Source organism: Triticum urartu, chromosome 2 (assembly GCF_003073215.2).
Source record: "Triticum urartu cultivar G1812 chromosome 2, Tu2.1, whole genome shotgun sequence".
NCBI classification, from domain to species: domain Eukaryota; kingdom Viridiplantae; phylum Streptophyta; class Magnoliopsida; order Poales; family Poaceae; genus Triticum; species Triticum urartu.
In genome coordinates, this window is record NC_053023.1 from 419,603,828 (window position 1) to 419,622,355 (window position 18,528).

The following is an 18,528-nucleotide window of genomic DNA, read 5'->3' on the forward strand; positions in this document are numbered from 1 at the left end:
GGTGTACAATGCCGGATATAAAGTCTATCACCGGCCTAGCTTCAGCTGTTTTGACTGGTTTGGCCTCTATCCACTTAGTGAATTTATCCACCATAACCAGCAAATATTTATTCTTGTGGCTTCCCCATTTAAGGGGTCCAACCATATCGAGCCCCCAGACCACGAAAGGCCAAGTAATGGGGATTGTTTTTAGGGCAGTGGGTGGCATATGACTTTGGTTAGCGAACAACTGGCACCCGACACATTGTTGTATAAGGGCTTTTGCATCTACTCGGGTCATGGGCCAAAAGAAACCTTTACAGAAGGCCTTACTCACGAGGGCCCGAGCTACGGCATGGTGGCCACCGAGACCAGCATGTATTTCGGCCAAGAGTTGCCGCCCCTCCTCTTCGGAGATGCATCTTTAAAGAACGCCAGTAGCACTTTTCTTGTAGAGTTCCCCTTCATGAACTTTGTAGGCTTTTGAGCGTCGGACTATGCGGCGGGCCTCATTCTGGTCATCAGGGAGCTCCCGCCTATTAAGGTAGGCTAGGAAGGTTCGGTCCATGGAGCAATGACAGCCATGATTACATGGGCGGAAGGTGTCATTTCGGTGTCCGAGCCCCCGATGATATCAGAATTGTGTTCGGCATCTGAGGGTATGATCGGCTCCGGAATGGTATTACCGCTCTCGTCCTTCCATACCACAGATGGATTGAAGAGCCTTTTGACAAAGGTGTTAGGTGGGACGGGGTCACGTTTAGCGCCCATTCGAGCGAGGATGTCGGCTGCCTGATTACTGTCTCGAGCAACATGATGAAACTCAAGACCCTCGAACCAGGCTGATATTTTAAGTGCGTCATTGCAGTATGCCACCATCTTTGGATCTTTTGCATCGAAATCTCCATTTATTTGGGATATTGCGAGTTTAGAGTCCCCACGCACCTCAAGGCGTTGTATACCCATGGAAACAGCCATTCGGAGACCTTGCAATAGTGCCTCATATTCGGCTGCATTGTTGGAGTCCGTATACATGATTTGTAACATGTAATGGACTGTGTCCCCTGTAGGGGATGTTAGGATGACACCGGCCCCCAATCCGGCTAACATTTTAGAGCTGTCAAAGTACATCACCCAATTAGAGTATGTGTTGTACTCTTTAGGGAGCTCGGCTTTTGTCCATTCGGTGACAAAGTCGGCCAACAACTGAATTTAATAGCTCGGCGTGGATTGTATGTTATTTCAAATGGCAGGAGTTTGATTTCCCATTTGGCAATGCGGCCGGTGGCGTCCCAATTGTTTATGATGTCATTGAGTGCGGAAGCCACCGTGATCGAACACTCTTGATAGTCGTGCTGCCGCTTCCAGGATGCCATAAAGACCGCATATGCTATCTTTTGATAGTGTGGGTATCGAGATTTGCATGGTGTTAGAACCGTCGATACATAGTACACTGGTTTTTGGAGAGGAAATTTATGTCCCTCCTCCTGTCGTTCGATGACGAGTACCCCACTCACTACCTGGTGAGTCACGGATATGTAGAGAAACATGGGTTCGCCAACACTTGGTGCAGCAAGGATTGGGTTGCTTGCTAGAATTTTTTTTTCTTCCAATCCGGTTGTAGCCGCGTCTGTCCATTCGAAGTGATCGGCGTGTCGGAGTAGTCGATAAAGTGGTAGCGCCTTTTCTCCCAGCCTGGAGATAAAGCGGCTCAGGGCTGCCATGCACCCCGCTAATTTTTGGACTTGCTTTAAGTCTGTTGGCGTTGCCAATTGTGACAAGGCCCGGATTTTTGCTGGGTTCACTTCAATTTCTCTATTGTAAACAATGAACCCAAGTAGTTTTCCGGCTGGGACGCCGAAGACACATTTTTCTGGATTGAGTCATATGTCGTATGTTCGGAGGTTGTCAAATGTGAGTCGTAGATCATCCACCAATGATTCGATATGTTTAGTATTAATGACGACATCATCTACTCATGCCTCCACTGTCTTGCCAATTTGCTTTTCCAGACATGTTTGAATCATGCGTTGGTCAGTGGCACTGGCGTTTCTGAGCCCAAAGGGCATAGTGTTGAAGCAGAAAGGCCCATAGGGGGTAATGAACGCTGTTGCAGCCTGGTCGGACTCCTTCATCTTAATTTGATGGTATCCGGAGTATGCATCGAGGAAACACAGTGAGTTGTGTCCTTGTAGATGAGGTTTAGTCTGCTGCCGCCGTCCATGAGCACCTTAGTGAGCCTAAAACCATCCACAATTGGGTTTAAGACCAAGGCGGCAGGTGCTTGGACTGATCTGGCCCTTGGTTCATCGTCGACAGTAAAAGTTATTGCCGTATCATTCCAAGGATTTATTGCGGCTACTTGGTTGACTTCGGCGAGGTCGCAGAGCGCCCTCTTGCACCGATTGTTTGAAGAAAAGGTATCAAAGACCGTAAAGACATTGAGATCGTCGTCTTCCGAAGAGTGCGTCTTCGGGGTGATGTTGGTGAGGATGGCCTCGCCGCTCTTAGCCACTTGCCGGAGCACCCACATGCCCGAAGGTCATGTGTTGGTCCAGTATTCAGTGTAGTCTGTATCTGACAGGGCTTGTCGAGAAGTTCATTAAGGACAGTTCTATGTTCTGTGAAGGATTTGGTTCTCTTGTCAATGAGGCGATGATTGGGTGGCCTATAAGGGTGCATCCTTTTAGCCCGTCTGGTGGGCTGCTTAAAGGCAGGAGGATCCCATCGGGCTGTCTGGGCTTTCCAAGCGCTTTCCATTGCGCAGTACTTCTGTACTATGTGTGCCAAATCTGCAAAGTGTAGTATGCGGCAGCGGTTGAGGGCATTGAGGATTCCCTCGTCCGTACAATTGCGGCAAAAAACTGAAACTACATCATCCTCGCAGCAATCCTTAATCTTGTTTTTAACAAGGAGGAACCTGGCCTAGAATTGATGGACCATTTCCTGAGGCTACTGTCGTACGTACATTAGGTCACATACGATTGGAGGACCTGAATTGCTTGGGGAATATTGCATGTGGTGGGTGGGCGGGCTAAAATCTGAACCTTGACCCGCCATTGGATCTGGAGCTTGAAGAATCTTCGAAGTCACTAATCCAGGATCCGGAGGGTCCTAGAGACTTTCGGGCTTGACGCCGGATTCCATGTTTGGAGGACATACAGTCTCTTCCTGAAGACGTGTATCCAGCACACAGGGCTCGTAAATCCGAACATAGCTTGTTCTTAACATGGGGGAGAAGTATCCTCGACTTGCTCCTCCACGACCGCTACCAGATGGGTGACCGGCGGGGACCTGATTTCCCTCTGATCGGGTTTAAGCCTGATCCGATCATAATCCGTTGCGACTCCCAGGGCAATGATGCGATCTAGTAGTTCGTTCAAGGATGAGACATCTGCCGGATCCATCTTCTCGGATGGTTCAAGGGTGATGCGGAGGTGATGATTGGCGATCGCAGGGGCTGCCTTTGGCTTAACGGCCAAGCAGGCGCCCATGGTGAAGCCGCCAAGCTGGGGCACCTGTCCTGGAGCCAGGGCCCTCCCAGAGGTAATGATGTCATTAATGACACGGCGATCCATCAATCCTTCCATCAACGATACAGAGGAACTCTCAATGAAAGCACCAATGTCGGTGTCAAAACCGGCCGATCTCGGGTAGGGGGTCCCGAACTGTGCGTCTAAGGATCGAAGGTAACACTACAAAAAAATACACTTCCGTGATGATACATGTTTGTCACAGTAGGTCACGTTTTCTGTCATGCATGTACATCCATGACAAATTTATGACAGAATCAAGATAGTCATACATGTGCTGTCGTAGAAGTGTTCCATGACATTACCAAAATTATCATCACGGAAGTGTCCACTTCCATGACGATAAATCGCGCGTCACAGAAGTGCTTTGTCAAGGGTGACCGACACGTGGCATCCACCGTAACGGAACGCCGTTAAGCTATCGGGTCCAGTTTTGGATCCGATAACCCGTTAACAGCCCCGACGAATGGGGATTTTCCACGTGTAAAATCATCATTGGCTGGAGGAAACACGTGTCGGCTCACCGTTGGGATAGATGTCATCCACTCATTGGACCCAAAGCACCTATGATACATCGACACATGGCATGGCCCAACAGAGGTCCATTCCTGTGAAAAGGCTGGCCCGTTTGACTTGGTCAAAATATGGCGGGCCGGCCCACGGCAAGCCTTTTAATGGCCTATTCGCATATAGCCCATTTACAGCCCGCTAACCCTGGGCCCCTTTACGGCCTATCCGAATTAGGCCCAGTAGCGTCATCTGGGCCGTCGAATATAATCCCATCCCGTTTTAACATCCGACCCATGTATGGCCCATGACGTATTTTGGCCCATATGAGGCCCTTAGTAACCCTCGGCCCATTAACGGCCCGTGGTAAAACTGGCCCGTGATGAACAGTGTATCACTTTATACCCATTAACGGCCCATTATTCCGTTGGGCCGTTTCCAGCCCATGTTATCTTTCAGCCTTCTCAGGGCCCATTTATTCTTGGGCTCATTTCTAGCATTCGGTTACTTATGGCCCGTTACTGTCATTTTCTGCTTGTGGGCCAAATTCAGCCCGTGCTTACAGTCAGCCCGTCTATGGCTCGTTAATACGTTGGGCCGTTTTCGTAGCGTTATCTAATACGGACGATTAACGACGGCCCATTATGGTCGGCCCATGAACGGACGATTCCAACTCTAGCCCGTTTACGACCATAAATCGGTATGTTATTGGCCCATGTTTGGGCAATCGATCATACGGCCCGTATAAGGCCCATTGATGATACGGCCCGTAGAAGGCCCATAGATGATACGGCCCGTAGAAGGCCCATTGTTTCTATGCCCCGTAGAAGGCCTATTGTTTCTACGGCCCATAGAAGGCCCAGTGTCACTACAGTAAATATGTAGCCCATGGTTATTGTGGCCTAGTTTTAAAAAATAGGTTATTGCGGCCACTAGCAAACTGTGAAAAAAGAATAACACTGACTACAAGCAAACAAATAAACAAGACAACAAGGAAATAAATAAGCAAGCAACTTACGCTAGGCTATCACGGCTATTACACATATTACATCCACTGGGCATCAAAGTTCGCCACCAGTGCAAATATAGGGAACAAAGCAGCATATCATATACACCGGTTGTCAAAGTTGGCGACCAGTGCAAATAAACGACGCAGCAAAACAAGTCTAGAACTGAAACCACTTCAGAAGATCTCAAGAAACAATATCCTGGGTACCCATAATGCTGGCAAGATGCTTAGCAAGCTTATTAACTTTCTCTTGTTTGGCGCTTAAATCCTCCAGCGCTTGTTGTTACACCATAAAGTATGCATCCGAATTCTGCAGGGACTTCCTCAGTCCTTCAGCTTCCTGTCGCAACACATCTGATCGATGTCTTTCAACTTGAAGCTAAGACTCAAGAAGACAAACTGATTCAGGCAGCGAGTTCGAAGAGCTTGTGCCAGCAGTAGTGGCCAGTAACTCGAACACTACATCAAGACATGAATTCTGGGTTCTCTCACTATTGTCAAGGTAGTTTTTATCAGCTTTCTTGGAGACCAACAGGGATGTCTCACTATCTTGAACCTTATCTGCATTACTTCCTTCACCATTGCATAATGGGGTATTGTTCTCCAATATTTTGTCCGCATTCTAAAAGAGAATCAAGCAGACACGTCACAGCTTTACCATGTTGTATATGAAACTCATTTTGGTAAATCATTTCAGTAGTAAAGTGCACAGGATAACAGCATGAAACAAACATATATCTATGTACCATGGTCACTTTATGGCCTATATCATTCTAGTTTTTGTTGCCAAATCAAGATAGAGACACAGTTCAAATAATATTTGTTCAAGACAAAGCAGAATAGATAGAATATAAGTGTGGGAAACTATAGAGACACTTGTAATGTGCATGACATGAGAACATAACTGTTTATTGAATTGAAACTAAAATCAATATAGAGCATGTTACAACAGCAAACCAGTTACAGAAAAAAGTTTAAAACATACCTGTTGTGCCATTGGAGTTTCAATCCCATCCTTCAAATTTGAAAATAGTTGGTCAGAGTAAATACAGTGATGCAAGAGCAAAGGAGTATGAACCATAGCTACAGAACCTGACCTGAGAACAATTCTTCTTCTCCTTTAAGCGTTGAGTTGGGATTCGGAGCGGTGGTCCTCGTGCTTTGGGAACTGCAGTTCCCTTACTAACTGCTCGTGTTTGGGTGCTCTGTGGTGGAGATGGTGCTGTGTCAACTGGAACTGGGTTACTATCTGCTGGGGTTGGGATTAGAAGGGGTGTAGCTGGTTCTCTGTCCAACTGGGTAGGGGTACAATCTGCGAGAGTCTGGGTTATGTGTGGTGGGGCTGGTTCTTGGGCAAGTACAACCGTGGTTCTATCTGCATCAACTGGTAGCACTATCTTTTCTGAAGACCGTGTTGTTACTCCCTTAGATACTTCCATCACCCTCTCCAATTCAAATGGCTGATAAACAAGAAAAGTAATTGAATGTACAGACATTGTATGATAGACATGTGCAATGGATAGTGGGGAATAAAAGAGGGCATGAAATAATTCACATTTATGTTTTCTAACCAAACAGGATAGCATGACACAATTTCACATATATGATGGCTAACTAAACAGGATAGCATGATACAATTTCACATTATGATGGCTAACTAAAAAAGATGGAAAGATATAGTTCAAAATATGATGACTATGTAAAATGAATGGCATGATATAACTATATAATGTGTTTATTAAATAGGTTGGCATGCCATAATTCACATACATGCCGCCTATGGAAACATGATAGCATGATAAAATTCCCGGATAGAATGACATAATTCAAAATATGATGACTGTAAACACTAAATAGGATGAGATGATATAACTATATGATGTCTTTATTAAATGGGTTGCCATGCCATAATTCAGATAGATGTTGTGTATGTAAACATGATGGCATGATATAATTCAAATATATGATTTATATAGTAAGCAAGTAAGAAGATGGAAATCCATATGTGATGTAAAAACTAAGCAATGCAAGACAACATGCATGGCATGGGTAATATAACACTGCCAAGTTTGAGCATAGACCTCAGGGGGGAAAATAGGACTGGTCATCAGTCTCTGAATCCTCCTCTGAGGAGCTCTCTGTATCCAGCAAGATGTCTGCTTCAGCAGGTAGCATTGTCTGCTCTGAATACCTTGTTTTCACTCCAGATACTTCCATCACCGCTTCAAATGGCCGATGCACAGGAAGAGTAGTTGAATATACAAACGTTGTCGACAAATGGAACACGTAATACAAAAAATGATAGCATGATATAATTCACATACATGATGATTGGCTCAACATCATGGCATTGCATAATTCACATATATAATGCCTTTGCAACAAGATAGCATTGCATAATTCACATATATAATGTCTTGCAACAAGATGGCAATGCATAATTCACATATATGGTAATTAGACACTAAACAGGTGGCATTCACACAAAGCATGTCTAAACTAATCAAATGACATCGCAATGCAAGACACCATACGCACGATATGAGTAACATAACCTTGCCAAGTTAATTAGAGCATACACCTCGGGGGGGAATAGGACTGGTCATCTATCTCTGAATCCTCCTCTGAGGAGCTATCCGTAACCAGCGAGATATGCGCTTCGTCAGATAGCATAGTCTGCTCTGAAGACCTTATTTTCACTCCAGAATTTTCCATCACCGTGTTAAATGGCTGATGCACACGAAGAGTAGTTGAATGTACTAACATTGTTGACAAATGTAATACATAAAGAAAAAAAGGATGGCCTGATATAATTCACATATAAGATGACTGGCTAAGCAGGATGGCATTGCAAAATTCACATATATGATGCCTGGCTAAACAAGATGGCATTGCATAATTCACATAAATGATGAATAAACTAAACAGATCGCATTCACATAAAGCATATCTAAACTAAGCAGTTGACATATTTGATGTATAAAGTAAGCAATGCAAGGCACCATATGCATGATATAACCAACATCAGCATGCCAAGTTAGAGCAAAGACCTCATGGGGTAAATAGGAGTGGTCTTCTGCTTCTGAATCCCCCTCAGAATAGTTATCTTCCTCTTGATTACGATCCAAAATGGGTGGAGGGGGGATGCCTTTGCGCCCACCATGGAGCGACATCTGCATGAAATTTTATTGCCACGCAAGGCTCATCTCTTTTGCTCTACATGTTTAGTTCCATTGTGTACAATAACTGACATGCATAGGAATAAAACATAGTGAGATTATGTAAGTAGTGCATGCAGAAATCCAGAGTGATGGTAGCAAACTGTGGATAGACCCCAAACCAATGATAGCAGGCAGATAATAGCTTTAGTTAAAAAATACAGATAATGGCTCCTTTAATGTTTGTTTGCACCCAACATGAAACTCATAGTAGACACCTGAGATTAACCAGATAGTAGACAGATAGTACTGACTGCTGCCCCAATATGTACCCCACAACCATTTAAAAACTCAAGTTTCAGCATAAGTTTGGACCTGACTCGGAGTCTAATAGGTGAACACGACTATAAAGTAGCATGTCATCATATTAAGCGATGCATAACATAAGTAGACACGGAAGAGTGCGACCTCTCTTGCGGACCCATGTAATCCTCAAGGTCATCTGCTCAGTTGATGATGGTAATGCAGTTGTCGTGGCTGCCGGCGGCGGGGAAGAAGATCTGAGGCGGCGAAAGACAGTCTGGAGAGCGGATCCCTGCTGTGGTGAACCCTTCCATCATTGGAGCAGCTGAGCTGGGGTGGAACACAGCACCGCAGGAGCAGGACAAACTACACAAGGTTTTCTTTGACACATATCTGTAATAGAAGTAATTGTGTAAGGGCATGTTTGAATTTGAGGATTCTAACAATGCAGGGATAGGAAATAGACAAGATAGGATAGGAATGCACGTGCAAAATAGAGAATTTAAAAACAGAGGATTTCTGCCAATCTGGGTGTTTGGTTCACAAGAATTGGAAGATCACAGGATGCAAAGAAGCATGGTGAGATTAAGTCAAACCACAAGAAAATGTACGGTTATAATGCTATTATGCTACTATCTCTTTGTCTTGTGCTTCATGAATAGGAATTTGAAAAGGAGGACAAGTGGAAATTAAAATTCCTACGATTTTTCTTTCAAGGAGACACTAAAGGAACAAATCCTACAGTTTTCCTTTGCTCCATTCCTTTGCACCAAATTCATGAAAAGTAGTACCATACAAAACTTTCCAATTCCTATGTTTTTCATTCAATTTTCCTTTCAGGCACTGGCGATTCCAGTAGGCAGGCTTGAGCAAGGAAAAGCCTACACTAAAAATATGTTTTTGTGCTACATCTATTACTTTGGGCCCAGGCCACTGACCTACTAGCTCAACTCCCAGGGCCATCGACAAATGCATAGCTCAAATGCGCAGAGATAAATAATGATGGCATTCAAGAGAGTCCATCACAGATAGCTAAGTTGCCCGGTACCGCACTGCTTGTCATATAGTAGGATAAAATGATTGTATTTCCTGTTACTCTATGTGCTCAGTGGACAATATATATAACATGTATAGTAAAAAAGATATGCAACAAGTGTACAACCTCTTTGGCGAAGCCATGTCGATCTCAGCGTGATTGGGTTGGCCGGTGAGGATGCTCCGGCTGACTTGGCTGTCGGAGGAGGGGAAGTAGATCTTAGGCGTCTGGAGATGGAGCCCGAGGTACTGCTCCGCTGTGATGGAGGGTTTCATCGTTGGAGCAGCTCTAGTGAGTTGTGCGACGCCGAGGCTGAAGCAGGACAAGAGAGACAACGTTAACCTGAGTGGAATTCTAATAGCAACTTCAATAGATGATGTAAAATACATAACCATAAAGTGTTAGATGTATACATCAGCCACTCATCTCTGAACTTAACTATCGAAACTGAATTTAACTATCGAAACTGAACTTAACTATCGAAACTGAATTTTGTTGTCGAAACTGAATTTTACTGTCGAAACTAAACGCACTAGAGGTGAGGCTACATGTCAGTCGACTGACTTTTTCATCTATGGTTAGTCGATTTTGCAGCCGTTGGATACGAAATCAAGGGCTTGCGGTTCATCTTCAACCTCCACCCCCCTGAGCCGCCAGCCACCACCGGCCAAACAGCCGCCCCCCGCCGCTCGCCGCCGGCGGTGCGCCGCCCCGCCCGCCCCAAAAACACTCCCCACCGCCGGTCTGCTGCCGCCCCGGCCATCCCTGTAGGGCCCCCTGTGCCGATCTTTTTCTTCGGCGATCCCCACGCCACCGCCCCACCACTGCCAGCGACCACTGCCCCCACCCTGAACCCTAAGATAGATAGTGGGGTACCTCTCCGGTGAGCCCTCCTCCCCGCTGCGGTTGGTTCTTCCTTATCTCCGGCGAGCCCCCCCCCCACCCCTTGAAAATCGACTGACCCAAAAGTCGATTTGGTCGACTGGAGTGTAGCTAAATCGGAGCAGCATCGCAAGCAAGAGCAAGAGCGAGAGAAGCAGCGCGAGCAAGAGCAAGAGCAAGAGCAAACCAGGCAGGGGACCGAGAGAAAGAGCAGAGCAGCAGCGCGAGCGAGAGCTAAAGCAACAGCATCTCCTACTGATGTGGATGCCACCACCGAGGGAGCGATGCCATGAAGGAAGTGGCCGGCGATGCCGCCGTGGATGGAGCTGCGCCGTGTCGGCTCGGGACCAAGCGTCGGCAACACCGTGAGATCGAATCAAGAAGAAAATGCGGCGATTAGTGTACAACCTCTTTGGTGGCGCCGATTAGGCCGCAGCTTCATCCGAGGAAACGGTGATGATGATGCTCTTCCGGTGGTGCAGGTGAATACGGCGGCGTGGGAATGGAGGTGGCGCGAAAGACGAGGGGGACATTGAGGCAGCTCCTTGGAGGTGGAGGACGGGGTGGATGAACCGGCGGGACGACCAGATCGATGACGGATCCTCATCTGGTACAGTGGATGAGGGACGTCGAGGTGTTGCTGTGGACGACGTCATCGGGGAAGAGGCTCCGACTGGGTGGCGGACGGAGGAGGGTGTGGGGCTTTGCGGGTTTTCCCGGCCTCGGTGTATGAATGGGTGGGCGGATGGGATGGGAGTGGGGAACCATGGCTTAGGGACGCGCTTGTTCGAAATGTGGGGTAAGTTACGAAAGTACCCCCACCGATTTGAGCTGGTTCTTTCAGTTCAGGGGTATCATGGGCATTTCACGTGTCGGGATTTCACAGGAGGTGGGAGTTTTCGCTTGCGTTGTAATTTTGGAATAGCAAGGCGCGGGTTGAGATGGAGGGAGTTGTCGGAGCACAACGAGACAAAGATATATCTTAAATATTTCGGGCTAACAAGGCGCCGGCTGAAATTTCTGAATAAGTCTAACGTGTACTGTACCAAATCAATTCGCACTACAAATGTCATTCAAAACTTTGAATTCATGTTATGTTTAATTAAAATATTTCTCTACGTTTATAATGCATGCAACCTAGTACTCAAATGAACGTTTTAGTGCATTCCAAACATATATACTACCGCTTCAATATGAACTAACTTTGAATTTGTTTCTCTATTTGAATAAGATCTACAATAATGATTCTTGTGAAGTCAAAGCATTTGTATTCGTTTGTTTGTTTTAATAAGATCTACAATCATCATTATTGTCAAGTTAAACCATCGTTTGTGTATTATCTTCACAGCACACCACATGATTAGTCTTGAGTTACATATGAACTATGTGTACTATATGAACTCGAACTCGATTTTTTGAATCCACTTTATGTTGATTTCAAATCATAGTACATTTCAAGCTCTAGCTAGATCTTCAAAAACTAAACCATGTCTCATATGTATAATGTGTTTATCACATTATGTATGGTGCCCCGCCCCCTACGCCTACAAGTATTTAGATGTGAGTTGCAAACACCACACATTACCACAAATTCAAATAAAATGTGAGAATGTTCGATATATAGTATTGTTTACATTGTTTTATATTTAGTTGTAAGCTGCAAACGCCACCCATTATCACAAATTCAAATAAAATGTGAGATTGTTCGATGTATAGTATGGTTTAGATTGTTTGACATTTAGCTATGAGTTGGAAACGCCATGCAGTATCACATTATGGTATAACATGTGCAAAACCACAACACGCGTATCACCGCTATATTCATGCACGCATATGTTTAAAACACTATGATCTCTTGTTCAAATATATGAATCCACTTTCATATCAAATTATGATCTTTGTTAGTCTCTTACAACCACACAATCCTCTAACCTTTGTAGCTACCACTAACTTTCTCTCGTGCATGCACATGCCCTCCTCGCCATCTCCTCCCTCAGCATTCTATCCATCACGCACATTCATTTTTTTCTTTAGGTCGTTCTCACACAGTCTGCGCAACTCCTTTCCGACACACACCGATTGATAAACCTCTCCAACGATGTCTGCCTACAACATACACACGCACCTTCAATCTCCTCCTTTATGTGTCCTTGCCTCGTGTCTCTCGTACGGTCCCACACACGTGTGAACTCTCACCCCTCTTTTCATCGATCTCACAACCGCACACTCCTCCCCCTATCTAGCTAGTAGCTGGGCCTCTCGCACCACCTCCTAGCTCCATTCTCTCTATCTATCCGTCTCGTCGGGCCTTATTTGCCTCTAACAAATGTACGTAGACCGACCGATCTCCTGCTATACATATAGCTAGCTAGGTCCTTATAACTTGGTTTCCCCACGCGTCGATCGATCTACCTCATTAGTTGTGTCTCTCCCTTCCTCCTACAAACAACAATTGATCTGCCGATCTAGTTAGGTTTGCTTACCAAACACATGGTTCCCCTTCATCATCCATGGATGTGTCCCGACAGATCTATCACGCACAAGCACACACAGAAATACATCCCCACCTTATTGATAATATTGCAGTTTCACCCTCAGTTTGTCTAGTAGGCCTCTCCCACCATCTTCGAGAAGCAACTCCATCACCCATCCAGCACTCTACCCCTCTCCCTCCCTCCCTCTCTCTCTCTCCTCTCTCTCTCTCTCTGTCCCATCCTATTTCCCGTCCTTCAGTTATGTATGGACGTCGACCGATCTCCCTCAACACATAGCTGGGTCTCTCCTTCTCAACACATATACGAGTCGTTCTACCTCTATAGTTAGGCCTCTACCTACCCCTCCCCCACCCCTCGCACACACACACACACACACCGATACATCGAGCGCTCTAGTCATGTCTCCCTGCCACACACAAACTTGACCTGTGCCCTCTGACGTTCCGGTAGCTAGGTCAGTCGCCCTATATTTTTGACTTGCACACACACACAATTTCGATGGCTCTCTTCATCGATCTCGCACCCACCCACTTGATCCTCTCTTCGACTCTATCGATATCTATGACCCCTCCCTCTCTTCTCGTGGGTCGCCCGACCCTCTATATATGATATGGATAGGCCTCCATTTCACACACATTGCATGAAAAATTTTGTTTGAGATGTCATCGACACATATTCCCACAAATACATTCATGAACGCACAAGCCATTTGTCTAGGTTTGTATCTCTCACACACACCCACATAGGTGGGGGACATGCACGAAGAGAAGAGGTGCACGCACGGCGCACATACTCTCGTCTCTTTCCCAACCACACCCGCGCGGGTACACGGTGGAGCTCATTTCTATACGAAAAGGAAGCCCACGTGGTAACTTGGCACGTGTACTGGTTGTCCACTAGATGGAGGGAGGATCATCTACCACAGGTGAACAAACAAATTGCGACTTGATGCATTATGTTAAAAAAGAGGCAAACCACGTGGGGCCTACCTTAGAGGCAAGGCTCTATACATTGGAGTACTTTTGATGTGTCTGATAACCCACAAGTATAGGGGATTGCAATAGTTTTCGGTAAGTAATAGAGTCAAACCCAATGAGGAGCTAAAGGCAGAACAAATATTCCCTCAAGTTCTATCGACCACCGATACAACTCTACACACGCTTGATGTTCGCTTTACCTAGAACAAGTATGAAACTAGAAGTACTTTGTAGGTGTTGTTGGATAGGTTTGCAAGATAATAAAGAGCATGTAAATAAAAAGTAGGGGCTGTTTAGATAAAGACACAACTAAGTTAGTTTTATTAAAGAGCTTTTTGTTACGAGAAAGTTATTTGTCCCTACGCAATCGATAACTAGACCGGTAATCATTATTGCAATTTTATATGAGGGAGAGGCATAAGCTAACATACTTTCTCTAATTGGATCATATGCACTTATGATTGGAACTCTAGCAAGCATCCGCAACTACTAAAGATCATTAAGGTAAAACCCAACCATAGCATTAAAGCACCAAGTCCTCTTTATCCCATACGCAACAACCCCCTTACTCGGGTTTGTGTTTCAGTCACTCACACAACCCACTATAAGCGAATCATGAATGTATTGCAACACCCTATAGCGGGGATCCCTCACGCTTGCGTGGCACGGAGAGCACCATAGGATACACCAATAATAAAACATGCAACTCAAACCAATCACGATCATCAAATAACCCATAGGACAAAACGGATCTACCCAAACATCATAGGATAGCCATACATCATTGGGAAATAATATATAGCGTTGAGAACCATGTTTAAGTAGAGATTACAGAGGGTAAAAGAGAGTTTACACCGCTGCATAGAGGGGGGAAGATTTGGTGATTATGGCGGTGAAGTTGTTGGTGAAGATTGCGGTGATGATGATGGCCCCCGGTGGCACTCCGGTGCCACCAGAAGCGAGGCGGAGAGAGCTCCCCTCCTTCTTCTTCTTCCTCCATGACCTCCTCCCTAGATGGGAGAAGGGTTTCCCCTCTGGTCCATGGCCTCCATGGCGTGGGAGGGGCGAGAGCCCCTCAGAGATTGGATCCGTCTCTCTGTCACTCTCTGTTTCTACGTTCTCAGATTCTTCCCTTTCATCGTTTCTTATATTCCCGGAGATCCGTAACTCCGATTGGGCTGAAATTTTAACACGATCTCTATCCGGATATTAGCTTTCTTGCGGTGAAACAAGGGCATCAACCACCTTATGGGGTGGCCATGAGGGTCAGGGGCGCGCCTGCCCCCCTGGGCGCGCCCCCTGCCTTGTGGCCCCCTCGGGCATCGTCTCGCGTGGATTTTTCTACCCAAAAATCATATATATTCCAAAAAAATCTCCGTCAGTTTTTATCCCATTTGGACTCCGTTTGATATGGATATTCTACGAAACAAAAAACATGCAACAAACAGGAACTGGCACTGGGCACTGGATCAATATGTTAGTCCCAAAAATAGTATAAAAAGTTGCCAAAAGTATATGAAAGTTGTAGAATATTGGCATGGAACAATCAAAAATTATAGATACGACGGAGACGTATCAGCATCCTCAAGCTTAATTCCTACTCGTCCTCGAGTAGGTAAATGATAAAAAAAGATAATTTTTGATGTGGAATGCTACCTAGCATAATCTTGATCATGTAATCTAATCATGGCATGAATATTAAGACACGAGTGATTCAAAGCAATAGTTTATCATTTGACATAAAAACAATAATACTTCAAGCCCACTGATAAAGCAATCATTTCTTTTCAAAATAACAAGGCAAAAGAAAGTTGTCCCTACAAAATCATATGGTCTGGCTATGCTCCATCTTCACCACACAAAATATTCAAATCATGCACAACCCCGATGACAAGCCAAGAAATTGTTTCATACTTTTGACGTTCTCAAACCTTTTCAACTTTCACGCAATACATGAGCGTGAGCCATGGACATAGCACTATAGGTGGAATAGAATGGTGGTTGTCGAGAAGACAAAAAGGAGAAGATAGTCTCACATCAACTAGGCATATCAACGGGATATGGAGATGCCCATCAATAGATATCAATGTGAGTGAGTAGGGATTGCCATGCAACGGATGCACTAGAGCTATAAGTGTATGAAAGCTCCAACTAAAACTAAGTGGGTGTGCATCCAACTTGCTTGCTCATGAAGACCTCGGGCGTTTGAGGAAGCCCATCATCGAAATATACAAGCCAAGTTCTATAATGAAAATTCCCACTAGTATATGAAAGTGATAACTCAAGAGACTCCCTATATGAACAACATGGTGCTACTCTGAAGCACAAGTGTGTAAAAGGATAGTAACATTGCCCCTTCTCTCTTTTTCTCTCATTTTTTTAATTATTTTTTTCTTTTTTTGGTGGGCTTCTTTGGCCTCTTTTTTTATTTGGGCTTCTTTGGCCTCTTTTATTTATTTTTAAAGTCCGGAGTCTCATCCCGACTTGTGGGTGAATCATAGTCCCCATCATCCTATCCTCACTGGGAAAATGCTCTAATAATGATGATCATCACACTTTTATTTACTTACAACTCAATATTACAACTCGATACTAGAACAAATATATGACTCTATATGAATGCCTCCAGCGGTGTACCGGGATGTGCAATGATCTAGCATAGCAATGACATCAAAAAATGGACAAAGCCATGAAAATATCATGCTAGGTATCTTACGATCATGCAAAGCAATATGACAATGAATGCTCAAGTCATGTATATGATGATGATGGAAGTTGCATGGCAATATATCTCGGAATGTCTATGGAAATGCCATGATAGGTAGGTATGGTGGCTGTTTTGAGGAAGGTATATGGTGGGTTTATGGTACCGGCGAAAGTTGCGCGGTACTAGAGAGGCTAGCAATGGTGGAAGGGTGAGAGTGCGTATAATCCATGGACTCAACATTAGTCATAAAGAACTCACATACTTATTGCAAAAGTCTATTAGCTATCGAAACAAAGTACTACGCGCATGCTCCTAGGGGGATAGATTGGTACGAAAAGACCATCGCTCGTCCCCGACTGCCACTCATAAGGAAGACAATCAATAAATAAATCATGCTCCGACTTCGTTACATAATGGTTCACCATACGTGCATGCTACGGGAATCACAAACCTGAACACAATTATTTCTACAATCCACAACTACCCACTGGCATGCCTCTAATATCACCATCTTTATATCGCAAAACTATTGCAAGGAATCAAACATATCATCTTGATAACCCACAAGTATAGGGGATCGCAACAGTTTTCGATAAGTAACAGTGTCGAACCCAACGAGGAGCTAAAGGAAGAACAAATATTCCCTCAAGTTCTATCGACCACCGATACAACTCTACGCACGCTTGATGTTCGCTTTACCTAGAACAAGTATGAAACTAGACGTACTTTGTAGGTGTTGTTGGATAGGTTTGCAAGATAATAAAGAGCATGTAAATAAAAAGTAGGGGCTGTTTAGATAAATACACAACTAAGTTAGTCTTATTAAAGAGCTTTTTGTTACGAGAAAGTTATTTGTCCCTAGGCAATCGATAACTAGACCGGTAATCATTATTGCAATTTTATATGAGGGAGAGGCATAAGCTAACATACTTTATCTACTTGGATCATATGCACTTATGATTGGAACTCTATCAAGCATCCGCAACTACTAAAGATCATTAAGGTAAAACCCAACCATAGCATTAAAGCACCAAGTCCTCTTTATCCCATACGCAACAACCCCCTTACTCGGGTTTGTGTTTCAGTCACTCACGCAACCCACTATAAGAGAATCATGAACGTATTGCAAAACCCTATAGCGGGGATCCCTCACGCTTGCGCGACACGGAGAGCACCATAGGACAGCACCAATAATAAAACATGCAACTCAAACCAATCACGATCATCAAATAACCCATAGGACAAAACAAATCTACTCAAACATCATAGGATAGCCATACATCATTGGGAAATAATATATAGCGTTGAGCACCATCTTTAAGTAGAGATTACAGCGGGTAAAAGAGGGTTTACACTGCTTCATAGAGGGGAGGGAAGAGTTGGTGATGATGGCGGTGAAGTTGTTGGTGAAGATTGCGGTGATGATGATGGCCCCCGGTGGCACTCCGGTGCCACCGGAAGCAAGGGGGAGAGAGCCCCCCTCCTTCTTCTTCTTCCTTGACCTCCTCCCTAGATGGGAGAAGGGTTTCCCCTCTGGTCCATGGCCTCCATGGCGTGGGAGGGGCGAGAGCCCCTCTGAGATTGGATCTGTCTCTCTCTGTTTCTGCATTCTCAGATTCTTCCCTTTCACCGTTCCTTATATTCTCGGAGATCCTTAACTCTGATTGGGCTGAAATTTTAACGTGATCTCTATCCGGATATTAGCTTTCTTGCGACGAAAGAAGGGCATCAACTGCCTTACGGGGTGGCCACGAGGGTCAGGGGTGCGCCTCCCCCCCTGGGGCGCGCCCCCTGCCTCGTGGCCCCCTCGGGCATCGTCTCGCATGGATTTTTCTTCCCAAAAGTCATATATATTCCAAAAAAAATCTCCGACAGTTTTATCCCGTTTGGATTCCGTTTGATATGGATATTCTGCGAAACAAAAACATGCAACAAACAGGAA